Source organism: Hirundo rustica, chromosome 13, assembly GCF_015227805.2.
Source record: "Hirundo rustica isolate bHirRus1 chromosome 13, bHirRus1.pri.v3, whole genome shotgun sequence".
In the NCBI taxonomy this organism is placed as follows: domain Eukaryota; kingdom Metazoa; phylum Chordata; class Aves; order Passeriformes; family Hirundinidae; genus Hirundo; species Hirundo rustica.
Window position 1 is genome coordinate 12,525,847 of NC_053462.1, and position 26,410 is coordinate 12,552,256.

Below are 26,410 nucleotides of genomic sequence, written 5' to 3' on the forward strand. Positions count from 1 at the left end.
TTTGTGCAGGCCCTCCATGGTGTTTTTCCACGGGCCGCTCCGCCTGTCTCCGCACACTTCATCCGGGGAGGGGGGAGCGGCGGGGAGATGAGGGGGTGTGGGGGGGGGTGTCTCTGCTCGGGCCTGAAGCGCCAGGCAGACCCAAAGATGCTGTGTCCTCTGCGAGGCTCTCAAGCCCAGATCGCCCCCAGGATGCCCACTGCACTAGCAGGGCCCTGCACTGCGCCATCATCTCCACTTGCAGCCCCCCTACAGCACCAGTTCCCCCAGTAATATCCATCAGCAACACCAGTTCCCCCTGCACCGCCTCCATGGCACCAGTCTGCCCCAGCAGCATCAGTTCTCCTGAACTCACGCTAATCCCCCACAGCAATACCAGCCCCCCAAGCACCATCATCCCCCCAGCAACCCAAATTCCTCCCAGTACCACCAGTGCCCCCCAGCACCCCTTGCTGCACTTGGCGGTCATTGCCTCTCTGAAAGGTGGTTTTTGGGTGCTCTGAGCTGCACAGGGTAAGAAGCACGCAGACCCCCCCGCCCTCCCCTCCGCAGCCCCCGCGCAGCCCCCAGCAGCATCCCCGCGCCCGGCCCCCTGCCCAGCCTTGAACTTGGCCATGCCGGGCTGCGCTCCTTCTGCCTGCCTGGGCTCGCACAATGCCGGCCTTGACCCATTGTTTGCTTTTTTCGGATTTCAGCTGGGAAAGCGGCCACCTCGCGCAGCCTGCCCCGAGCACGCCGGGAGCGGGGCACAATGGGGAACCCTGCTCTGCAGGCAGAAGGGCTCCAAATCATTTGAGAGACATATTCATTATATTCTTTCACGGGGGTCTGTTTGCATTGGGTTTAGCGGTTACTTCCCAGACGGGGTTCAGACCAAATAAAGATCATTGAGCGGCGAGGGATTCGCTCGGGCTTTCAGGGAAATATGCCTGATGCGGGGCACGGCGCAGCCCGGCTGCTCGGCTCTCAGCTGCTCCCGCTTCCCTGTTGATTTGCCTGGGTTTATTTTGCGCCCGTTGCCTCCTCCATCTCGAGACTGCACCAAATCACACGCTCACTTTTGCAAAAGGGAGAGTTTATTTTCAACAGTGCATGGGGTGGGGGGTGGGGGGGATTTGAATGGGAGAGAATTACAGGCAGTACATTTCTCTTATAGGAACACAGAGGGTGCAGTACAACCGCAGCAGGGCTGCCTGGCCTGGACAGACTCATGGTCCTCTGGGCTCCAAGCACAGCGCCTTTGGGAAGGCTGCACACCCACAGCTCCACAGACCCCAGGGATCAAGAACAGCAAAGGCCAAGCTCTGCTCCATGAGCAAAGCCGGGGGCTAAAAGCTCCCTCCAAACTTCACACACCTAGTATTTCACCAGGTGAGACAGTGACTGGCTTAGGTCTCTGCCTAAGCACTTTGGTCCTGCCCTGGGGTACTGAGGGCACTGAAGGCAACATACAGGAGTGATGTGGGAGAATCCCTTGGCTCCCTGTGTTGCCCTGGCTCCCTCCCCATGGCTGCACCGCTGTGTTTTGAAGTGATGCAGAAATCCACTGTGTTCACGAGACAAAGCTGTCTCCTCTCTGGGGCCAATGGAGAAGCTGGTTGGGATCCTCCTGGAGAAACTTGGAGAAGTCAGATGGCAAGGCCGGGCAGGTGGTAGCCAACGGCAAGAAGGAGTTCACAGGCATCCAAAGTCCCTTGTCCACTCACTGGGATCTAGGAAGGAAAGAAAAAAAATGGAGTGGTTACGATCTCTGTCAGAGAAATGGCCCAGCCGTGCTTTGCTGAGAACAGATCAACTCGTCTCTGATGGAGCAGAACTCCAATCCTCTTTCCCTCCTCACCACACATTTCTCACGGCTCTGGACCACCTTACCCTCTTCCTTACTGGGAAAACTGTAGTGCCCAGGATGCCAAGCTTCCCCTGCACCCTCCTCAATCCCCTACCTCTGCCTGCCCCGGACACTGCCAGCCAGGGGAGGGCTCGCCGCTCGTCCTTCCTCCCTAGGCTTTGGGGCATGGGATTACTCTGCATGTCAGAGCCACTAAAGGCACAGCCCTCTGATGTTTTAATCTTCGTGTTAACTTTCCCTGCCCTCGGCGCCCTTGCCTGACTGGAGAAAGTGATACCAAGCCACCGAGCTGGAGCCGAAGCTGTGAGACTCAGCCGAAGTCCCCTTCTCGGTTTTCCCCGTGCCTCCCATGCTTTGCCCCACACATCTTGCACTTTGCGGCACATTCTCCTCCCTTTTTCCTGTTCTTTTTTCATCTATTTCCTTTACACTTTATCCATGTTGAGTGTGTATTCCCTAGCCCCCAAACCAGTCCCATCCCTTTCCTATCTTCCCTTTGCTTTGCCCATAAACTGTTACACTGGAAGGAGTAAAGACTAATACAACAAATCCTTGAGTATGCTTGCAAAAGGAACCATCAGCTGGCTAATTTATTCTTTCTATTGCACCAAATTGTAATTTTATAAAATATTGCAATTTTTATAAAATATTTGCAAGCCCATTTTAAGAGATAAATCTTCTGTGTGGCTCTCTAATGAGCCGCCCTGGGAGCAGCCGGCATGTGATCTGCTGTAGGTCGCACCGCGACGTTCCCAGGCTGTGACTGGATGAACCACCGTAACTCTTTGAACTGTGCAAATACTCTACACTCTGGGGTCCAGGCTGCAATTTTCATGGGTATTTTTTCTCTCTCTTAAAAATAGATCTTCTGTAACCCCTTTATTGCAATATTCATAAAGCACTTGATGGAAATCCAAGGAAAATCCCTTCCCTCCTGCGACTTTGAAGCAAGCCTAAAACTTAAGAGAGGCAGAGGCCAAACCCACACCATATGCTTGGGTCTGGGGAAGGACCATGGCCCGTGTCTGTCTTTGGGTGCTGAGAGGACAGACCCCATGCTGCATGTGTTTAGGGAGACTCAGGCTGCAAAATGCCAAGGCTCAGCGCTTCTTTATCCTGTGTGAGATTAGGAGTCATTCTGAGTGCTCCCCCAAGCCTGGCAAGGATGTTGAGGTCAGGGCAGACGAGATCTGAATGATGGCGGGTGCTTTCACAAGCCCAGGAGAGGAGGAGGCGGCTGAACCCTTGCTCTCACCAGGGGAAAGCCTTTACCTGGCAGGTGATGTCCCCTGTCCTGGGCAGGGACAGCCCCCGCCCTCTGCAGGGACAGGCTGAGCTTGCTTTGGCCTACAGAGAAACTCCTCTGGAGTGTGGATAGAGGGGATGCTCGTTGGTACCAGACATCAGCCCAGCCGGGAAAGCACCCACTGCCTGCCTGGTGGGCTTGAAACTTCTGGCACTCAGAAGCTGAGGGCAGGAGGGGCTGGGCCAACCCAACTGATTCGACATAAGCTTCAGGAAAACTCGAATCTCCTGCACACACTTTCTCTCTGGGCAGAGTTCAGCTTCGCACTGAGGGTGCCTGCGAAAATGGGGCTCCACCAGCACCCAGTTCCAGCCCCAGCTGCCTTCCCTCCCCAGCGCCCTGCACAGGGAGAACATTCCTCTGTGTGTGGATTTATGGTCCATTCTTTTTTTTTTTAACTGAATAAATAATTGAAATTATAGCTCAGCCTCTGCCCCAATACTTGCTCCTGTGCCTCCTTGTGCCTTTACAAAGCCAGCTCTGAGGTTTATATGCTGATAAACTGCTCTGCCACAGCAATTCTGGGCGGTGGGAAAAAAAAAAAAACAAACCCTCAAATAATAGTAAATGGATGCAGAACGCTCTGCCTAATCAGATTCCTGTCCCCTATTGAGGCCAGGAAGGAGGGACCCCGCTCCTCCCCTGCCCTCAGCCCAGCCTCCGCTTCACCGGCTCACACGGAGAAACTTTCTGGACAATTTAATCTCGACAGGGTGTTACTTAGAAAAACCTTTTTCACTGTCAATTTTTTCCCCCCTCCCTTCCACCCCCCCCCCCCCCCCTTTTTTTTTTTCTTCCCTCCCAGCCTTGATTGAATTTTGCAAGCCCCTGATATCTTTCTTTTTTGTAGGGATGCACGCTGCTTATGCAAATACCAGCCTTTCATACCAGCCTCCCTGGCTCAAGCCCTCCAACTTGAATGTGACCAAAAGCTGTGCTCTCCCCTGCTAACTCCTTAGCACAATTACACCTCCATTCTGCTCCAGGGGCCCGGGGAGGGGGGGGAAAAAAAAATCATTTTAAACTAATAACACGTGCTGTTTGCTTTGGATAATTACAAGGGAGCTTCGGCTTCTAAGAGCTATGAAATATTCCGTTCAGCGGGGCGGGAGGGAGGCTCCGTGTTACGCCTACGCCGCGAGTTTTATCTCCTGACGGAGATGCTCGTGCGGCCTCTCGAGGCTCCCTCCATCTCGTGCTCATCCTCTGCACCTGGGCAAGCGTTTACATTTCCTACGGAGCAACTTCTCGGCGCTTTGGGCTACAGGAGAGAGGGGAAGGCGCCTGACATTTTCCTTATCTCAAGCTACAATTTCCTGCAAGCATCAAGATAATAAAACATCGGCGATGGGCAAGATGAGCGAAATGAATGCGTCGGCCGAGCCTCCCGCAGCAGCGCGGGAAGGGCCGGGGAGAAAGGACACCCGGGGGATGCGGCTGCTCCGCTGGCTCTCGTTTGCATCGTGGCCCTGACGTTATTGTCCTCCTGCCTTGTCTGCCGGGGAAGTTTATGTGGAGTGCTTTTGCTGGGGCGAGGAGGAGGAGGAGGAGGGGAGTTTTCCCCAAAAGCACCCAGGAATCTGTCAAAAGAGGGACAGAAAAGAGAAGAAGAAGAAGAAGAAGGGAGACAGAGAGTGGGAACGTCAAGGACCCCTGACTAATGAATAGCAAGTTTGCCCTTGAACCTCCCTGGGCTTTGCCATTCCCAGGCTCCAAACAAGGGCTGATGCATGCTTGGGCCCAGCTGCAGGGGGACTGGGCTATGGTTCATCTCAGACACTTTGACAGCCCGGGCCTTTTCCCCACATAGCTCAGACTCGCCTAACTACTCCCCTGGCAACAGCTCAGTGCAGGAACCTGCGCTGAGGCCCTGCCTGCTGCATACAGAAGTACCAGGAGGAGGAGGGGATCCGCTGGGAGAAATTAGCTAGAGACTGGCTTAACCCATCAAATGCTGGGCAGGCATTGCCAGCCCCGGCACCCTTTGCTCAGCCCCAGCACCCTCCAGGCACCCCTGGGTGCTCACTGGCCGGTATCTGCAGTGGAACTGGAGAGGGGCAGGGGTGGGTGAGACGTGCAGAGTCGCTGTGTATCACAAATCCCACAACCTGCTGCTTCACCATGACCCAGTGCCTTGGACCTCGTGGGTCTGACGGCCCTCATGGTGCCGGGAGGGAGCCAAAGTAGCCAGCTGGAAAAGGCCACCGGACACTGAGAGGAAAGAGCATGGCCTCTCCCCGGTGTGGTGGGACAGGGCATCCCTCCCTGCCAGCCAAAATGAGGGCAAGGGCTGCATGAGAGGCACAAACTTGCCCTGGCTGCTCTTTCTGCATTGCAGATCAAAGGCTGGGGACGAGCTGGCCTTAGGGGTCTGCACTGAATGGCTGGAGAGAACAGGCACAAGCACCCGGTGGCTCTAAAATGCGACCCAGAAACGTTCCCACATCCCAGCCCCATATAAATCAAGGGGCAAAAAAGGGGGAGCTCCATCCCAGCCTCTGTTTTTACAGAGCATCTTTCATGTGCAGCCCCTGAGAGAGGGCTTTGCCGAGCTTGTTAAGGATGGCTCCTGCGCCAGGCAGAGAGGGGGACGCACCATATGGAGAGGAGAAAAAGAAAAGGGGACACTGAAAATGGAAAATTATGCAAAGCAGGAGGAGAGGCGCTGGGAGAAAGGGGGGAGGGAGGCAGCAAGGAGGTGGGGGATGGGGAGACAGGAGGCTGGAAGGGAGCCCTGACTTGGGGAACACCATTAGCGGCACTGGGGCTGCATGAGGAGCAGAAGTTTCCTGTGTGTAGCTGCAGGACAGCCCTTTGTACCCTTGGGTGCTGTCACTGGAGGGCAGTTCTCCAGCCTGGCCTGAGCTGTGCCAGGGTGATGCCCAGCTGGACTGTGGTGGGTGCATTCTGTTTCTGGAGTTGCGCTGCACTGCGAGACACAGAAAAACGGGGTCCGTGGTGACCTACTTCAGAGGTGTCCTGAGGACTTCTGTTACTATAGCAATGAGGTTGCAAGCAAACATTATGGTCTTTTGGACAAGAGTTTTGATTGTCATCAATCACAAAAACCAGACTCATGTAAGGATGTTCCAGGGCATTGTAAGAAATCTCTGATCAACAGCAACCATAGCAAGGGCCCAAACTGCCCTTGGGTCTCAGCTGCCCGTGCAGTGATGGTGGGTGCTTGGGTGAGTGAAAAGAGAATCCAGATTCAGCTGCCAGAGCTCTCCCCTTCCCCTTGGACCCTGCAGAGTCCTGGTGCTGCAGGGTGAGCTGCAGGCCCAGTACAGCTCAGGGATGCTGTGCAGGCATTCCAGTCCAGGCTTGTGTTACCGCCCAGCTTGTGCTCATTCCCCAGCATCTGACCTAACGTGGTGGTTGGAGAAATGACTCGGCTCTTCCCAACCCAGGTGTAGAGCTCCTTTTCCCTGTCCTGGAAACACTGGCCACCTTTGGGGAAACCACCCACCTTGTCACTGTGACAGCTTCTTTTTCCCAAAGCCACTCTGTGCCCCAAAGTTGTGGCACTCTGCTGGCTCCCTGTCATGGGCCACAGCCACCTTGCACATCCTCACTGGGTGCAAGCCCCCTTCTCCAGCCCATCTTTCACCCAGCAAGGAAAGCCACCCACCCTCGTGCTTGGTGCTTTTTGCTCTGTGACTCCTGCTTTGTCCCCTCCATGCCATTCCCATCTCCCCATTCAGTGGTTTTTGTTTAGAGCAGCCAGCATTTTTCCTTCACTGTCCTCAGCATTGCTCAACACCCAGGAACACAAACTACTCCTGGCTCCCACCTCTCATCTCTCCTGGCCCTGTCACGGCCTTTGATCTCACACCCGTATTTACCACACTGCTCCCTTTTCTAGCTCCTTCTCCTGTTTGTTGCATCAGGAGAACTTCCCTTGCTGCATCCCAAATGGATATCTCCATTAAGCCCATCTACTGTGCTTCCCTCCCTTTACCACTGGTTAATTTACCATCAGCCCTAAGGCCCTAAGCCCTCACTTCAGGCAGGTGTGGGGCAGATCCATGCGAGGCCAGTGCACAAGCGGGGCTGGTACAGGGACAGGCGTGGGCCTGTGCCTGCAGAGATGGGCACGCCTGCCCTGGCATACACGTGTTCCTGCCTGCACATGCCAACACCTACATGTTCCTGCCCACGTTCCCGCTGCCAAATCCAAGGCTGTGGGATTTCAAGGGGAGCTCTTGTTCTCCAATGGGGCACGGGCATTATCTGTGCAGCACGGCTGCAGGGTGGGATTTGGGCTGTCTGGTCTTACACTCACTAGACTAAAAAGATGCCATACCCATTTAGTTTCTTCAAGAACCATGCCCTGGAGTAAGTGTGTTGGCCAGATCCTCAGCAAAGCCCTGGAATAAGCTGTAGGCACTGAAGAGGATTCATCTAAGCAGCATACAAAGAAAAATAGCAAAAAATAAAGTTCACGGGGGCACACGAAAAACAGAGCTTCCACCCACAGAGCAGCTGTGTGGGGCTCTGGAGACAGGCAGGCAACGTGGGAGATGTTTCAGAGCTTGCTCTCAAAATGATGCATTTGCAACCGCTTCCCTTTTTCAACCACTGGAGGTACACTGAGCTACCTGCCCTGCAGAGACACATTTCAATCTTCAGGCACAGGACTTTGTCCTGGGCTGCTTTAAGGCTGGCTGGCTCTTGTGGCAGCATGATGCAAAAACGACATGTGCCTTCATGGGAGAGGAAGAAGATGGATGTACTCTATCCCTTGGTATTCTGACACAGGCAAGAAACTGCCCCTCCATGAACAAACTCAGGCAAAGGGGCTGTTTGGTGTTCCCACTCCAAATTCCCACTAGGAATGGGTGGTGTGGGGAGAGCAGATGGGATTCAGGGTGTCCCTTGGATCAGGCTGGCCTCAGCTGCTGTGCTGGAAGCTGAACCGTTTCCAGGGAGGATACAGCAAGAACAGCGAGTCCTGCCCAAGTGACGGTCCAAAGCGCTGGCACTGCGTCCTGATTCAACCTCGCCCCAGATTCCTGCCCTTGGCTGGCATCCAGGTTTCTTTCTCCTTGACCCATCTCCATCAAAAGAAGTGCTGTTATGAGTCTCTGCTCTGAGTTTCTAGTCTACAAATAGAAGCAAAGCAGCACCTGCTCCAGAGCTGAACATTTCCACTAAACCCTATTTTGATGCCTGTCCTCAGCCAAAGAAATCTTTTGGGACCGTGTCACTTGTATGAGATGTTAAAAGATTTCAACCTCCAGCAATACAAGACACTGATACGACACTGAACTACACAATTTGCTGTATGTCCCTGCACTTCCACCTTGGCTGCAGAGATGCCCCACAAGGGCTCATCTCCAGCAAATATTTCTCTGGACAAGGACAGGGAGTTGGCTGCCTTGAGCACTGGGGCCGATGTGTTTATTGGGCAGCAAAGCTGGCCCTGCCATCTCTCCCAGGGAAGCTGTGCCATGGGAGCTGCTAAAACAGCATTTCATTTCCAAACAGGGCCCCAGAGACCTCTTGTGTGAAGGATTCAACAGAGCGAGGCGGGGTAGAGCAGAACAAGGAGACACAACCCCAGGCTAAAAACAAGCCAGACCCCAGGTTTGATGGACCTCATTGCTCTGCACCAGGGTTCAGCCTGGCCTGTCCCCTTGAATCAGTGCCAATCTCTCCTACGCCACGGCTGATGGGGAAACGGCGAATTGGGATTTTTTTTCACCTCCTTCTTCCCCCCTTTTCCCTCCCCTAACTCCTTTTCCGCATCATAAGCAAAGTCCTAATAAAGCTCCCATCCCCACTGCCAGCCCTGCACCATGCTCCCAGCAGAAAAGAGATGCAAAGCCACGCTTGGAATCTGATTCCCCGGCTTTAAACGCTGCTCTGCCAGCAAAGTGCGACTTGAAAGCTCCCCTGTCACAGTTACAAAGCTCCGAACAGCCCTTCCTCGGATAATCACGCTTATCTCCAGATTAAGAAAGAGAGACCTGCAGCTGAGGCTGGTCACATGGGCTGGGATGTGGGCAAATCTCTTTTAAACAATCCCCATATAGCTGTGACCTCCACCACAGCCCAAATGCACCGTCCCTCGGTCCCACTCGAAAACCAGCTCTGGAGACATGACAGAGCATGTGAGAGGAGATTGGGCTGGTGATGGGGGGGGAGGAGGGAAACCAGCGGGGAGGAGTGAGAAAGCAGCGGAGAAGAGGAGGGTGAGAAAGACGGAAGAAGAAATAAGTAAAGGGAGGATGTGGGAGAGGAATAGGATGTGGTGGAGAGGGAGGAAAAGTGCATGAATGGAGGGGGAGGATGATGAAGGACAGGGAGGTCTCTGCTGCTCTTCCTGTTGGGGATTAGTTGTCCCTGCACTGTCCTCAGTTTAACTCTTCCCACTCTGTCCCCGGCTGGCAGCCTAGCCTGATTACGTGACTCCAGCTGTGCCAAGCAGCCTTGGCAGGGTGAGCACGTTACCTACTTTGCTGCCACGGATTCATTAAGAGGCTTTGCTTGTGTGGGAATAGTCATCCCAACGGGGAAAGGGAAAAAACCCTTCTCAGATCAACCTGGCGAGGAGCTCTGACAAAGTGGTTTCCGCAGCCCTGCCCAGAGTTGGGGAGCAGAATTAAGGAGAGACAGGGATGTGCAAAGAGGAGAGGAGGGCACAGGGGTGGGAGGTTAGCTGGAAGGGGTCCTTAGCATGGCCACTGCTCAGAGATGAGACACCAGACAGGGAGGGACCACAAGCCCGTTGCAGGATGCTGGTGACTAGTTCTTCTTTGTCATTAGAGACCACCTTGCATCTGGGTCAGGCATGGATGACACATTCACCCTCTGCGTAAATGAAAGGTCTGAGCAACCGCAGAGCGACTTTTTCCAACAGCAAGTTCCCCCCTTACATCCTTGTGGGATTAACACAATTACTCTGCAATGGAGGAGCCCAAACAGCTCTGAAATGGGCACAGAGTGCTGGGGCTGCACCTCTCTGAGGATGCCCACTTTCTGCTGGCACTGACTTGGGGTTTCCAGCTGCGGCCACCGGCTGAAGCTCACTGGAGGGACTGCAGTGCTGCCTCTCCAGCTGCTCATTATTCACCCTGTGCAATTAGGCACCGCTGATAAGTCACATGAAATTGCCTTTGTTCTCCAACTGGAAGACCTGCATTTCATGGGAATCCCTTTTTTCCTGCACATTACTGATGACTCTACCTACTGCTAGAGTGGCAGTGAGGATTCTGGGCTGGCCCTCGTAGATGTCCCGTGCAGGTCGATGGGGAGGTGTAACCTGGCCCTGCCTGTGTTCCTGGATTTCCCTGAGCACAAAGGAGAGCTGCTTCTCCTGCTGCCCACTCTGCCCCACCAGAGACTTGTCAGCTCTCCTCCCCGCAGGTGGCTTTGTTGCTTCCTGGCTACTCTACCATCTCTCCATGTCACCTCCCAGCTTCCCTCCCAGTAAGCAGAGGAAAAACCAGTGCAGCTGCAAAGTCAGTGGGGGAAGAGGTATCGGCCCTACCCAACCCAAACCCTGCGGATGCCAACAGCCACTCCCCAGCCAGCCCATCAGGAGTCAGCCCCATGCTCTGCTGCTTGGACCAAGTATCTCCCACCCAGGGTCCCTACAGGGCCAGCCCTGCTCCATCATGTATCAGCTCCTGCTCTTCATTCCTTCACTGCACCAGAACCCAAGTATGGAAGAGAAGAAAAAGCAAACTGGAACCAACATGAAGCTGGGTGCTACCGAGCTCCACAGGAGGCAAGCTGTGCTCCAGTAGACTTCCCAAAATGACCTCTGCTTCAGAGCAGCCTTGTGCCATGTAAATCCCTGCTCTTTCAGCACCTAGCAGCTGCTCAGACAGGATCACAGGGAGAAAAGACATTTTGGCCAGTTCAAGAGTTTCTTTCCATTCTGCTCAAGAAATGTATGTGGGCTCTTAAGTCTTGTTGATTTAAGGGAAAGGATGCAAAATTAATTTAGACAGGAAATTAATTAGATGTGAACTGATGTTTACATCCCTACACAATGAATTTTTGTGTGAACCTACAGAATGCAGATGGATGGATGGATGATAACAGCAGTCTAGGAATGACATTATGTGCTGGTCCATACGCTGGGGATGTAGAAAGACTTTTCTCTGCATTGGTAATTAATAACTCTATCCTGAGCAAATGTTGATAAATCCTTTATAGAGCACGTTATCTCTGTCTCTCCAACTCCTGTTCTGCATTTCCATTTGCCTGTTTCCACTGCTCCACCCCTGGCACCCACACGCTTCACTTCCCTCCCATATTTTGTAACTGGTAGCAGATTTGACTCCCCTCCTGGAGAAAGAGGCGGAGGTTTTGTTACTGGGGCTTTGTGTGAGTGATTGCATGTGTATGTGTGTATACAAAGATGGATACAAATCCATTGGAAATAAACACCTTTTAAGGGACTTGAGAGAAAGACACACAGGGCAGAGGAGAAGAAAGAGCCTACAGACCCTCTGCCAGACAATCAGCCAAGATGAAGAGAAAGACCCAGTGAACCAAAAAAAAAAAAGCCTCAGTTCTCTTTTAAACTCTCCATGATTTGCAACGAAAGCAGCAGATCCCATGGCTGGGAAGCCGAGCTCCGGCGATGCAACCCTCACCCCTTCTCCCAGCCCCGCACAGCTCAATTACCCCCGGCTGCCAGGCTGCACTGAGCACACCCCCACGGCCCCGCATCTCCCCCGCCGCCCAGACAGCTTTCACCAATGGAAGGAGTACAAATATATTCATTGGCACCTTATCAGACATGCATGCAAAACTAATTAACATGGGGAGACATGCAAGCTGCCACCCAGCCACAAATACACACCCACGAGCATGCACACACACACGCACGCATGCACAAGGCAACCCTTGTCTAGGGGGGACATTCAAAAGGCTTTGTCACTAATTTAGGCATCTGTCTCAGTCTGGTCTGGTCCTCCTGACTAGGCTGGAGTTGTGGTTTTTTTCCCACTCTGTTTGACAATGCTGGGAACATGCCCGGAGACCCCTCATTCAAATCACCCCTTGACAATGGTCTCATTGTGTGAGCATATAGAAAAGGGAAAGGATGGGGGAGAAGATGTGGAAGGGGGGTAAGGAATTAAAATGTGAACCCAAGGAAGTGTTTACTAACACAAGCCTCGCAGCTGCCCCGTCTCTCCTCCACCCCCTTCTTCCGCCCCCAGCCGTTCCAATGGCCCAGCTTGTCCCCAGCTCGAAGCGGGCAGCAGGACGTCGGGACAGCGGAGCGAGAGCAGGGCTGCACAGAGAGGCACGGAGAGCAGGCAGGCTGAAGGGATGAAGCCTCAGGGCATTCAAGTCTTTGGCAGCAGGGGGGCAGGTACAGGTTAGAGAAGAGAAGATAGAGCCAGAGATGCCTTGGAGAGGATTAGGGACTTAAAATGTCCTGGGAAGGACATCTTCATGGAGGAGCAAGAGATTTATTGGTACAACCACTCCAAGGCTTTTTCAGGCTGGAACAAAAAGTGCTTAAACCTGGCCTCGTGGATTTAGAGCAAGTGAGCAGCCTCTCCGCACGGTTTGGACTGCTCTCTTTGGTGCTGCTGCCAGACACGCTACAGCACGAGAAGAAAGGGGGGGAGCAGCAGGGTGTTGGAGCTGAGGGCTTAGAAGATGGACCAGATTCCCTTCAGAACCCCACTGTCTGCCTATTGCTAGTTATTAAATACCAGGGGAAAAAAAAAAAAAAAAAAAAAAAAAGGGAAAAATGCCCCAATGCCCTGACCAGCCGCCAGGCACGCCTGGGGAAGGAAATAGCGAAGGTGCAGATGGGGGGTGTTCACCCCCAGCCCCACCGCGCTTGGCTGGCCTTGGCAGGCTCCGTTCAGCTGGAAATGCCCAAGAGCCAGCAGAGAAAAGGGAATGGGAGCTGGGGAGGGGGAGAAGATGATGACAATGTTTTCCATATATGCAAATGCATCCACACAAGATACCCAGAGGGAGACAAAACAAAGAGACCTCAAAGAGGCTGGGTCTGAGACCCGCACAAAGCCAGATACCTCCGCACACCTACAGCGTTTGCACATGAGGTCCTGTGCAATGCAAGATGCAATGTTGCTCAGAGGTTCCCCCCCAATCTGAGCAGATATCAGCCTAAAGAAAGCCTGGTGGAGGAGCCCAGTGAAAGCTGCAAAGACAAATGCCACAATCCCACATCCTCCTACACAAACAGGTGCACCTTAGGAGTACAAAACTATTCCTGTCCTTTAGCTTAGTCAGACAAGAGAAAAGCTGTGATACAAACCCACACGAGCCCTGCCTTGGAGGGCAGAGGTAGCTCTGCTCCTCCGACATTGCTCCTGCAGTCAGATCCACCCCCTAGACCTTTGTGTGCTTTCCATAAGAGGAAAGCTTGGAAATTCCTGGACATTACTAAACAGGGCTGGGCAAAATGTCACACAGAAACCCAAGAATGTACATGAAGCAAAAAATCTCTCTCTCATAACCACTGCGACAAAAACAAAAGTCACCTGTGCAAACATTTCTGCGTAAAAAAGGCATTACTGCCAAGTAAGCAAATCTGTGCTTTTTATCCAAACAAGTGGTTGTGAGCAGTTTTATTGCCACATTCCTGTGCCCCAATACACAGAGATAAGCACTCGACACACAGTGACACGCAGGGACTTGGGGACAGAGCTGTTGTTTTAATAGGGCAATGAAGACAGCGAATGAAATAAAACCCTACAGAGATCAGCTTGCAGAACTCAAGGCTGAGAAAATCTATTTGATGGTAAAAGGAAACAAGGACACTCGTGATTCTGCTCTCATTTCCATGCTGTAAATTTGGGCTTTTACTGAACGCAATTAGAGCATCACTTAGGATTTAACCTGGTGAAGCTGAGGGCAGACCTTGCTACACAACCCACCTCTGAGCTCTTCCCCTCAACTTGCTCTGTAGAGGCCAGCAGGAGCTGCAAAAAAGCGAGGGAATTCATAGATCCCTGCCAGTGTGGCCATTTCAAAGCCCCCTTCAGCTCTGTCTTGCCTGCTCTACTCTTCCCCAGTGATTTGCTGCTTTGCTCATGGAGCTTTGGCTGCGGGGAGCAGTCAGTACCAGCCTGGCAAGCACAGAGACTCAATAGTATTTGGGCATCTCCTTTGTCTCTAATGGGAACTGAAAACCACAGCAAACCCCCAACATACCCATTCCCTGCCTCTGGTAGCTGATCCTTCCTTTCCAATACTCCTGGGGTCCCAGTGGGGATCCCACGCAAGACTCTTGCAAGAAACCCTTGCAAGACCCTCTGTTATTAACACCTCTTTGACTATTCTTTACATTTCCCTTTATTTCAAGACAGGGCATTTCAAAGGCTTTTGCCCAACAGCACAGTTTAACACACTGAGTTTCCCGAGTAACAAGTAATAGAACACCTCACCTCCGTGTACCTTGTACCACACAGGTAAAGTCACCTCAGGGCTGTGATCTTAAATCCATACGTGCTTTCCCCCATGGACATTGAGAGCTGTAAATCTCAACATCTCATTAAACAGATCACTCAGAACAGATTGCCTCACAACATAACTTTTCGGCTGGCCACTACCCATGAGCAGATGATTTTACATGACATTTATTCATGCAAATTGCCGAGGCTGTAGTCTGGTTACCCAGCAAGAGCATAAAAAATTACAGTTTAGATGCATAAATGCTGGCACCATGAGGGAAGACACGACGAGACTGGAAACACATCCCTTGGTTTCACATAGAGTGCAACAAAACTTAGAGGGAGTCCTCATCAAATGGGGGTTTATCAGGAATGACCCCCCCAAATGATCCAGGGGAGGCAGAGAAAGGCATGTGCAAGGCTGCAGGGGCTACAGAGAAATGAACTTCTTCTGCTGCATGTGCATGAACCTGCCATGGGGAGAGCACACGCAACATTTTACGTCACTCACAAAGCCTACTCTGTCCAATAAAGTGGGGAAGTAAAACAAAGCATGAAATCCAGGCATAAATTAGCATCCCTCTAGCCTAGCTTTATTTGTGCTGCTGCTGCTGTGGATTAGCATCTAGCTGGCTGACAGGCTGATAGGCAGACAGAAACAGGGAGAAATAAAAAAAAAATAAAAATCAGTGGGTGTCTTTCTTTTTTTCTCTATGGTTCCTGGGATGTCTCCCTTCAAAGAGCAGGCAGCGTTCATCCCTTTAGGACCCGAATTTTTCCATCTTCCTGTGAGAGCTATAGCTCCGTAGGAAAGCAAATCCCCCTGAGATATTTGTGCCTGCACCCTGTGGAGCCGGCACCCGTCATCAAACACAAGCCCAGTGCGAACCCGTCACATCCTGAGCCGGCATCCCTCCGGCATCCACAGCTCCACTCTGCAGAGAGCCACAGAGCCCCGGGAGCGGCTACGGTGTGGGGCTGGGAGAGCTCGAGGATAGCACCTTGCCACAGGCACACACAGGGAGCAGACGCCTCGGGATTAGCTCTGGATCATGCTCACCATCGCTGGGGGCAGCTGCTTCCTTCACCGCCTGCAGCCACGGCCGGGTTTGGTACCTGATCCCAGATGACATGACCAGGATCTCACGCCGGCATCTCCTCTCAGTTTGTGTCAGAAATGTGTCACTGCCAGCTCCTGGGGCAGGAGGACCTGCAGAGAGCTTCCATCGGGCTGACACACAGCCTCGCGCTCCTCAGGGCTGCATGGCAAAATGAGTGGTCGTCACCAGAGACATACCTCCTCTAGGGGCTTGGTGGCCTTGTGCCCACCCGCCCTTTCTAAGCACAGCCATGAAAACACAGCACTAAAGAGGTGCCAGTCCTGAGAGCCACAGCTCCACTCCTTCCCAAAGCAGCCCTGGCAAAGGAGCCTTTCTGCCCTAACAACTTCAGGCAGCAGAGAGGAGCTGGGAAGCTCCTCAGTGTGGCACTTGTGCACAAACTGGGGGAACAACAGCAGTAAACTTGACAGGTAAAAGCAAACTGCAAAGCCCATTTCCACCCTCATTGAGCCATTCAGAGTTTGGCTGGGCTCTCACGTCGCAGGAGATTTCTAGTCCTTGCCTGTCTTTTAAGAAAGCAAACACAGAGCTCAGTTTTTAGGCTACGGAAATCAAATTTTCAGCCACTTTTCAAAGGTGGCCTAGAAAACACAGACTAATTCTGCACAGCCATAAAGCAAGTCCCTCAGGAGTGCAGCATGCAATTCAAACACCCCCGTGTCCCTCTGCCAGCCACCATGACTCTCATTGAGTCGGTCTGATCAGAGGATGTAGGTGTGAAAACTCCCCAGGAACCTCTCCTTGGCAGAGCCCTTGCAGGTCTCAGCCCCTCAGCCAAGTGCACTGGCCCTGCTGATCACTGGTGCCACAATCCCAGCAGATTGGCACTGCCTTTGGAGCACGGAACACGCAACGCCTTTTTTGCAGCAGGCATCTATGGCCAGTTCTGCTTGCTCCATGCCCAAATGGGTCAAAACAGGCAGGTTTTCCCCAAAGGAGGCAGAAGGGCACTCTGCAGAGCTTCGAGACAGCTGCAGCTGGAAATAGCCCAAGCAGAAGAGATGCATCCCTGTTCCTCCAGCCATGCCTTCCCTGGAGTGCTTGATCCAAGTCTGGAATAAAGCACACCATCACCATCCTCATCCCACTGCACACGGCAAGACAGTCCCCTCCACATCCATGCACCCACAGAGGTATCTATGGAAACATCCCATGGTATCCGTAGGGCGGTGTCTTTGAGGGGCTAGGAAGGAAGGGAAGAAGGACAGAGTGTAGAAACCGGAGCCTTTGTTTCCCAGCACTCAGCCATGCTGTTAATTAGGTATCAGAGACCAGCCACTTCCTACCACATCCTCAAGCTCTTGCAGCAAGAGCAGGCACTCCTTTCGTCTCTGTCCTTTGGGGACGAGAAGGAGGCAAGGAAGCAGAAGTCAGTCAGAGCCTACAGAAATGCAACAAGCTGCAGGAAGGATCTTTCCTTTGCAAGGGAACAGGCGCCTGGTGGGCTCCCCAGCCAACACTTATCTATGTGAACCATTTGTTTCCTCCTCAAGCTCTCAGCTTGCTCTGACACATCACCCATTCACCTGATTGCAAGCAAAATGAGTCAGATGGGTCCCAGCTTTGCACCCACTCAGAAGCCCTCTATTTCTACTCTGTTCCTCAGTGCAATGCCAGCTCAGCCTGAGGACCGTGCAGGACCACAACTTCCTTTAAAAGCTTGGTACAGGTCCAGACTCACACATGCAGTTTGCCCTTTATTCTGAAGAGCTCCAGTACACTTCTGCATAAGATGTATTAAAACTCACACTGGCAACAGCACATTCAGACAAGCGGCCACTGGGACCAAGGCAATACCTATGAAATGTATCACAAATCAGCAGGAGCACATTCCCTTGAGCCACTGGTCCAAGTGGCAACTTGGGACATGTCTGCAGCAGCCTGGGGAGATCCTGCACAGTCCCATGACGACACCACAGAGACAGCATCTCTGGCTCTTAAGCAGAGTCTTCCACAGCACTGCACACAGTACATGACTCAGTTAAAGCAAGGACCAAATAAATTTTAAAAAGCATTATTTTTTTCTGAATCCTGGCAGCATGGAAGTCAAATACTGTTTCTCAAGCTGTTCCCAGAATGACACAGAGCCACACATATCCACAGGCACAGCCAGTCTGCATCTGTACAGCCTTGCTCCTTCATTAGCACATACAGAGATGTGCATCCCTCTCTTAGAGAATAGGGTGCCAGGGACCAACATCACCAACCATTACCTTCCAGACCACAGACCTCTGTGCTCAAGTTTGTCTGTGCCCAGAGCCATACAACCGTGGCTGGGACCACTCCTGAGAGCCCTCAATATGTCTAGGGGCTTAAATGAGACCCAAGCCAGCAGCTATCCAATCCAGTGTGATCCATGACACCTTGAGTTGCCAGGCTCTCTTTTATTCCCTCTTTTACTCTCTATGCAGCATCCTGCACTGTCAGCCTTGAGGTTTGAGTCTTGATCCCCAAAACTGCGAAGACTCATTCCAAAAACCAACTAATTGGAGGACTATTTTTACAGACTGATAATGCCTAAGCCCTACAAGGTCTTTGACTTGTTTCCCAAGTTTTCCCTGCAATTAAGAGGTCCCTAAATACATTTCTTGTTAGCATAATTCTATTAATTTTAAGTGAGAACTGAGACTTTTAAACAGTCCTTGGTTACAGCTGCTGGGGGTTTGCAACAGACACCTCAAATCCCAAGGTTTGCTCTAAAACCCCTGTGAATTATTCTAGTCCAGCCTTGCCAGCTGCTCTTCTACCCAAAAGGCACCTTCCCTTGAGAGCAGGATAGTAGAAGGGAAGAAAGCTGGAAAACAGCCATTTCTGGGACTACAAATGAAATCAGGAGGAACAGTCCCAAAAGCCTCTCTTAGCCTTGGCCACCAGCAGCAGCTACTTGTGAAGCTCCCACCAAGTGAGAGCCAAAGGAAGAGACACATTGATCCTGCCTTGCTAGATTTTATGCCAAGCTTGTCAGCAAGGCATGCTCAGCTTTGGCTGCCCAGGAAATGCAAACCTCTCCTTTGTGTAGCTTTCTGGACACCTCCCGCTGCCCTCTCTAAATCCCAAAGGCAGCAGCATCCCTTGCAAGGTGCACACCATGCCAGAGGCAGCAAAGATGTGCTCCTTACAGCCTCCGGGCCCCAGGCTTTCTGCCAACACCGTCCCAACATGGGGCACGCAGGCAAAAGAGCTGCCAGAGGAATCCACGCCAAGCAGCACTGAGCACGACCTTTCTGCTTTACAATGGTAACCTGAATCCTAAATACTGGATTTCTAGGCACGCATTAAAGCCATGAGACAATGGAGACGGCGAGGCTGGGGCTGGCTGCAAGCCAGCTCCATGCCGGCCCACCAGCGCCCGATGCTTCCCATTTCCTTCTTTTTTCACCATGGCAGATAAACGAAGTCCCCCTAAGCCAGCGGGCAGGTGCATGTACAAGCTCACCCCTGACTTGGGGACTTTGTGAGACTCACCCCCCATGGACGGTGGATGCCCAGGAAGACCCAGAGAGGTGGTTGCTTTCCTCTCTCTCCCTCTCTCTCTCATATGAGCATTGCTTCTCCTTTAATTGGTTTCATTCATGGCAGCCCTTTGCTAAATGTAATTATGCCAGGCTCTCTCCATCTGTCTGCGTTCAGGAAGAGCCATCGCTCTCACTGGTTTTATCTTCAATCTTTATTTCTGCATTAATCCCCGCTCTGCAGCTCACATGTACAACAATGTCCAGGACCTCCCGAGGACATACAGGCACATAATGAAGAGCAGGATTTGTCCCTGGGTCTCTCCTGTCTGGAGGACATTTTTCCACAGGGAAAGCCCCATACCTCAGTCACTCTGTAACATTTACATCTCTCAATGATACCTGCACAAACCAGTCCTTTTGCAGGCACTCAAGAGTTGTCTGTGTGCCCAGGCAAGAGGAGACGGCTTGATTTTGTCTGCATCACAGAGATGTCTCTGCCCTGTCTTCCCAAGCCCGGTACGTAAAGGCAGCAAGATGTCTGCTTAGGTTGACATGGACCGCTTTTCACATGGAGACAGCATTCAGTCCCAAACTACCACGCTCATTTTCCTTTCCAGAAATGCAGACAGGGTGAACACGTCTGAGCACAGGGATTAACAAACCTCAGCTCTGCAAGGACAGCTCATAGCTGCATAGCTGAGGCTGCAAAGCGCCCAACACACCCAGAAGGATTTCATCCCTTGGGATTCATTACCCAAGGTCCTTACACTTCCATCAGCCAGGGTAGGTAGATCTTGGGGGAAAACACAATGCTAAAGGAGCTGTTGGTTTATCGAGAGACCAAACCCAGTGACACAGACCCTGGGCAACCAAGCACCATCTGGTGACCGCCGGCTCCCGACACAATAGCCCATGTTGGCATGTTTATGATAGAGACCAGAGGCAGATTCCCATTATCCCCATCAGATCCTGTGATGTGGTTTCAGGAGAAGGACCATGAGAAGCAGATGGGATGGCAAAAGAGAAAAGAACGCAGTGAGACAGACAGACAGGAGAGATTTATATGAAGCTAAAGCGCATACCCATAAACATGGGATAAGTAAATAGCATGTAAGTATGAAATTAAATGCAGGGAATCCATGGCATCCAGTAATCAGTCAAATATCTCCTTCACCTCTTTTTCAGTTTATCATCGGCATTTTAAAATGAGATATTTATGCCAATAAGTAAGCCAGTTGTATATTGTAACCCTGCAAATATTGGCTTGGATCTGAGAGATTTGTCCCGACAGACAATTCATTTTTACAGTTATTTTTGGACTCTCGGCTTTCGTGGAACACCGGCTCTCTGTGTTGGATTTTATGCCCCTGAAATGTATTTACAATGCATGGCATCTGTATTGTGCATTACACACTTAAATCATTGCATTTCATTCATCGCTTGTAAAAAAAAATATTGCAATATCCTGAAGCTCTGAATACTCAAATTCAAAATATAACTGCTGCATTTTCAGAGTAATGCTATAAAATAATGTTGTATTTTTAGATAAAGGAGAGAAAATTGATCATGAGGAACATGGATTCCCAAGATCTGGGAAGAAGGGGAGTTTGGATTTCACACCACGATAAATGGGTAAAAAATAAAACTAAAAGCTGAAAAACCCACAAAGGTTTATTTTATAAACAAGAACATAGAAACATTTTGTCACTTAAACAAAGGGAGGAGGGCGGGGGAGGCTCCGCATCCTTGGCTTGCTCTCTGCAATGGACAAATACTATCAGAAACAAAAAGCATGGCATAGTTAGCAGGAGCTCGGCGCTTTAGAATTTATGGTATGTATTTAAGTTCCTTTTAGGGGAAGCCTTCTGCAAATGGGGGAAAAATTCCTTGGTTTTAAAGGCTTCTGTCATTGTTGCCCACAAGCAGAAGAGAAAGGCACTTTCTTTGTCATCCGGGGGTTTATGGCAACACCTTAATACGTCCTTTTCATAGGTGAAGCTAGGCGCACAAAGCAGCCGCGTGCCAACGCGTCCCCCCGCCACCAGCAAAATAAATAAATGGAGGAACGCGGGGACGGCGGCCGTCGTAATCCCTCGGCAAAGAGGCAGCGAGGATGGTCTGGCGGGGTAAATATCGCATGTCTCCTGCCAAACCCCGCGTGGGCTATTGTCCCACCACCCCTTTTAGATGTCATTAAGGATTTTTCGCATACAACCAAACGAGCGGAGGGGATGAACGCACTCGCTTCTTCCCCACCAGTTGGAGAAGCCATGACGAGGCGGCTCGGAGCAGGCGCAGGAAAAAAACACAGGGCAAATTAGGAAGTATGTTAATTCAGTTAATATCACAGAGGGGCTGGCGGGCGGTGGGGGGGAGGTGTGCGCACAGATTTTCCGCCCGAGGAAGGAGGTGGCAGAGAAAGAACTGGGGCATGCCAGCTCCCGTTATTGTTCTGCCTTCATCGGTAATTAGCAAGATAAGGAGGGGACGGCGTGAGGGAGGCAGCGTGGCGAGGACAAGGCAGCGCTGCACCCCACCTCATGCCCATGCGGCCATCTTACAGGCGGCGCTCGCCTCCCGCAAAATGGCCGCCGGGGCCCACGCTGCCTCAGGCCCGCAGCTGGCCCATCCCAGCGGGCTCCCCTGCGCCAGCCCCGAGGCAGTGGGCACCCGGGAACAGTGGCAGCCAGTAAAGAGGGGCCCCAGGAGGAAAGGAGTGGCCGTGGTGGGCCAGAGTGCGCTGGCGAGCGGCCATCTTAGCCCGGACCCTGCTCACGGCGCCAAGGCGCTGGGCACGCGGCACTCCCACAGCTCTTTCCTCAGCCCTCTGGCTGGAACAATCTTGGTACACTTCTCCTTCACCGGGCAGCACACATTGCCTGGGCCCTGCTCGTGGCCACAGAGCCGGCTGTGCCCTTGCCATGGCTTTAGCGTTGGACACGAGTGGGCTTATCGCCACACAGGCAACCGCCCGTCTCACTGCGTCCCAGTGAGTTCTGAAGGCTGCCAGGCACTGGACTGGCCCTGGAAGACACGGCCTGGACAGATAGAGAATTCCGAGAGCTACAAGGCAAGATGTCACCTGTCCAGCCATCACAGAGTGAGTTATGGGCAAATTATGCCTTTCTCCCGGCCAAAACAAAATAAATCCCAAACCAAAACTGCAGAGATATCAGTAAAGAAGACGTCAGCTTCCTAAACCTTAATTTAACACAAATTTGAAACAAGGTCAGTTATAAACCGCATGGTTACACAGATGACACAGACAAAGCTACAGATACATTTCTCACTCCATGGAAGCTTTACAGTGGACACATCAGTGTGCTCAGTTCTCCAAAGGAGCAACACCAAATACCAACCAAGGTACCCTCATCTGGTCTCGGGCTGCCCTCAGGACGAGACCAGCAATCACTGACACTAAAGCAGTATTTGGGAAGCATTTCACGTGTCTTTAGCTATCATGGGACTATTTCGCACGGTGCAATAGGCACACAACACACATCGAAAATTCGGCATCTGCTCCAGTACTCTGTGGAGGACTAGAGGGTGACTGCAACCGCATGCAGGCAGGGCCATGTTATACATCTCAGCTAGACAGTGAAACATAAGGGATGGCAGGCTAGCTGCTCCGCTCCAGGGTTGTCTACACGGAAAACCACACCATTATAATGACAGCACTATAGGTCAACTGCTGCTGCTCCTCGCCACGCTGGTGCACATCTCCACTCTCAAAATGGCTTTCTCCAGTTTAGGTTAAACTGCTTCCAGCGTGACATCACAGGAGAGTCCAGCCTTCTGCTAAAGTAAATACCCACGGAGTTTGTACACGTACAGCTCCTCACTTTAAAATCTGCCCCCCAACCGTACGTCTGTAGCTAGACCTGCCCTTCGGCTAACCTTTCTGTACTCCGCACACTCCTGGGCTGTTCACAGTGCCCGTGAAACACTATTACACCCTGCTTCCCTTGGGTGCTAATCCTGCTTGTCAACCCAAAGGCAGAAGCAGACGGTGGCTTGGCATTTTGATTACGTTGTGATCTGTTTGAACCTTCCAGACTCTTTTGATGTCTGTGCAAATTTGAAAGGGGGAGCCTTCATCCCCCACAATGAAACTCTGCTATCGCATGGTGAACCATCTCAGGACTCCTATGTCCATAGCCATTGCTAGATTTGAAGCGGAAAGGGGAGTTGCAGCTCCTCCAGGAAGAGTCTGAATTTCAGACTAACCAGTTCTGGCCCTGAGCAGAGAACACTTAAGGGGACAGCATATTGCTCTTCAAACAAATGCATGCGTAGGGAAGTGTGCGCATGCACAGAGACACCAAATTTATACAAATAGATGCATTCATAGGAAAATGCAAATAGCATCCTCTTCCATCCCAATCTCCCTTCGAGCTCCTGACATCCCAAGGTTTCAGAGGAGTACAACGAAGCCTCAGATCAAACATTAGCCCTGCGGGGGTTCCCTCAGGGAAGCAGCCATGCACTGGGGTCTTTTCCCCGCTTCCATGTGAGGTTTCCCGACCCGGCCTTCCATGGGTGCTCAGTTCTGACACGCGTACGACACACGCGCGCGCACGCAGAGCCTTGCTAAAAGGTGCTCTGGGAATTGAGCTCCACTTCCTCTTTCTCCTGAATCAATTGTCATAAACCAGCTTTTGTTTTATTTTTAACAAAGCGACAGAAATAATCTCCACACGCAGCCCTCTCCACTCCCACGGCCCTGTCCTTTAACAGAACAAGGTGTCCAGGGTCCTCGAGGACATGGGCACAGGGAGACAACAAGGTAAGAAAGACCAGGTAAGGCTGCTTTCTGGGTACACAGAAATCCCCTGCTCCTCTCTTGACCCCATTGCATTGCAGGCAGAGAGGTGGCAGGATGGGAAAAGGAGTGAATGGTGGGCAAGGTACTTCCAACCTCGCCAACCCAACCTCCAGCTGTTCCCTTCATCCCCCACCCACTGAAATACCCACTTTCAACCTGCATTTTACCTTGCACTCTGTTTCCCTTGCTCTTCAGTGAGCAAGAGGTGACTCCTGCAGCACCATTGCAGCAATCACTGGGCTGACGTGCAACGTGTGACAGCCTGAGCTCTGCCTGCCTGTGGCAAACCCATCTCCAGCATGGCCAAGGACTCATCTCTCCTCCTCCTCCTCCTCCCATCCCACATACCCAGGTTCAGGACTCAGACACATATGGAGACATTTCTTGATGAAACCTATCAGTGGGTGAGTGGCAGCTGAGCAGGTACTGAGCAAGACGTGGGGCCAGACAGCAGCCAGGGGGGAAGACAGCGGGTGGAGGGAACGTGCCTCGGGAGGAATACTCACAAAGGGCTGCTTTCATTAATAAAACATTCCCCCCTCGGTTGCCTTTTGATTTGGGTGTAAGAATTAACCCCATCTGCCCAACAGCACGCTACCAAGTCATCTCTGCTGAGGAAGGCCGCCTGACGTGTCTGCTCAATTGCCTCGCTTCCCACCGCCCGCACTCCTTGGCAGCCCAGACCCCTCCAAACAGTTCACCAGCCTCGCCGGGTCTGCCCTATGGAGGAGATCCTCTTCCCACAACATAGATTAGACCTAGTGAAAATAGGCTTAGTGAAAATACCATTTCACTATTAATGCCACCCACCTCCCCCCCCAGCTTCACGCTCTCTCACACCCAGAAAGATTATAACAAATCCTGGTCACCTTTTGCCCCTGCTAACTACTGCTCCAGTCTTTGCACTGCATGCCTTCTACGACGAGTAGAGAGCCGGGCACAGGGAGTACTTTATACAGATACACACACATCTATCTAGTCAGCACTGGAGGTGTTCAGCTGCACAACACACATCTCCCTGCACAGCATCTCGCCTTGTCACAACACCCCAACCCATCCCTCTCCGCTGTAATTGCAGCGCCTGGTCCTTGGGCATCAGCAGAAAGTTGCAGCAAATCCTGTGTTGGTTAAAGTACAATCTGTCCATTCAAAATTGGTGGGGGGTCGCTTTTAAATCACTGAGACATTTCTATTCCCTTTCTGTTTAAAGTAAAACCGAGATGCAGAGATGCCTTCGAACCGACAGCCCCTTCATTTTTCCAGAGGTGTGTTTTAATGAGTGACTTGCCTTCCAAAAAGGGGCCGGCAAAGGGGAAGGACGGCAGATTCTCCACACAAATTCAATAGCTAGTAGGTTGCCATGGGCTAAAGCATTTCTTTGCACACATGAAGGGAAGGGACTCCAGAGCACTAAGGGTTTTGCCTCCCATGAGTTATAGCTCTACCCTTCAAGAGCGGAATAAATGCTTTATCCCATTGCAGCCTGCGATGTATTCTACATAGATGGATTGATTTCCCCTATTGTTCTTAATAAATCCTGGCGCATGAAGAAACTCACTGCACAGCCATTTTTCCTGCCTTGTTCTAACTTGCAGAAGTAATAAGGGTCAGATGTGACTGCAGTGGGAAGCAAAGGCCGTACGTGAGGCAGTGCTTTGCTGGATGCAGCGGGTGTGCTTGCAGGGGCTTGGTGGGTGCAGGCAAGAAACTTCCTTTTCCCTGTTTATTTCCCCTTGGAGTCGAAGCTGAGCAAAAGGGGAACCATGTCTGGGCACCGCACCACTGGCGTGGCTCTGACAGGAACAGCTGCTGCACAAGCTGAACCTGCACAAGCCTCCCAGATCTGCACAGGGAAAGGCAAGGCTCTGACTCTCTCTGACTCAAGCTCTCAATTGTGAGAGATAAATACATATATTGTATTGTCTGATAAGTACAGAGCTGAGCACTGCACCACTGTAGAGCCTTCCTAAGCACACCCAGCTCTCTGTCATGCCCTGTCCATCAGACTTGTCCCTGCCCGTGAGAAGTCAACACCACCAACACAGGGGCTCCTCTGTTTTTTTGTTTGTTTGGGTTTTGGGGTTTTTTTTAATCAAAATGCCAAACCAACCCCCTCTCAATGATTCCCAATGGCTCAACTCCGACCCCCGGATTGTTCTTTAAAGGTTCTCTCCCTCCCTACCATCTTTTCTACTCACAAGGTTGACACCCATCCTCTTTTACTGCTCCAGGAGGGTGTTTGCTGGACACAGCTTCGCTAGTGTCCAGCAAGGAGGCACTGCTGGGCTCCAACAAGCAGGAGGCTCTGCACAATCCTGCCTTGACCACCTGCCTCCAGCTCCACCCATGCTCTCTGGATTATCGCTGCTGGTCTTCTCTACCAGCAGCTAACAACTGGCCCTGTTTCAAAAGCCTGGCTGGGAATTTGGCTGTGGGATGGAGGGATCAGGCAAAA

At 51.8% G+C, this 26,410-nt stretch overlaps 1 long non-coding RNA gene across 1 annotated transcript in view; it reads right to left on the bottom strand.

Moving 5' to 3' along the window:
- Positions 1 to 1,058: 1,058 nt before the first annotated feature.
- Positions 1,059 to 26,410, bottom strand: part of LOC120759002 (uncharacterized) — a 35,395-nt gene continuing 10,043 nt past the window's right edge. Inside the window, exon 3 of the long non-coding RNA XR_005703097.2 lies at positions 1,059 to 1,712. This is a non-coding gene — a long non-coding RNA (uncharacterized LOC120759002). The remainder of the gene's footprint in view (positions 1,713 to 26,410) is intronic.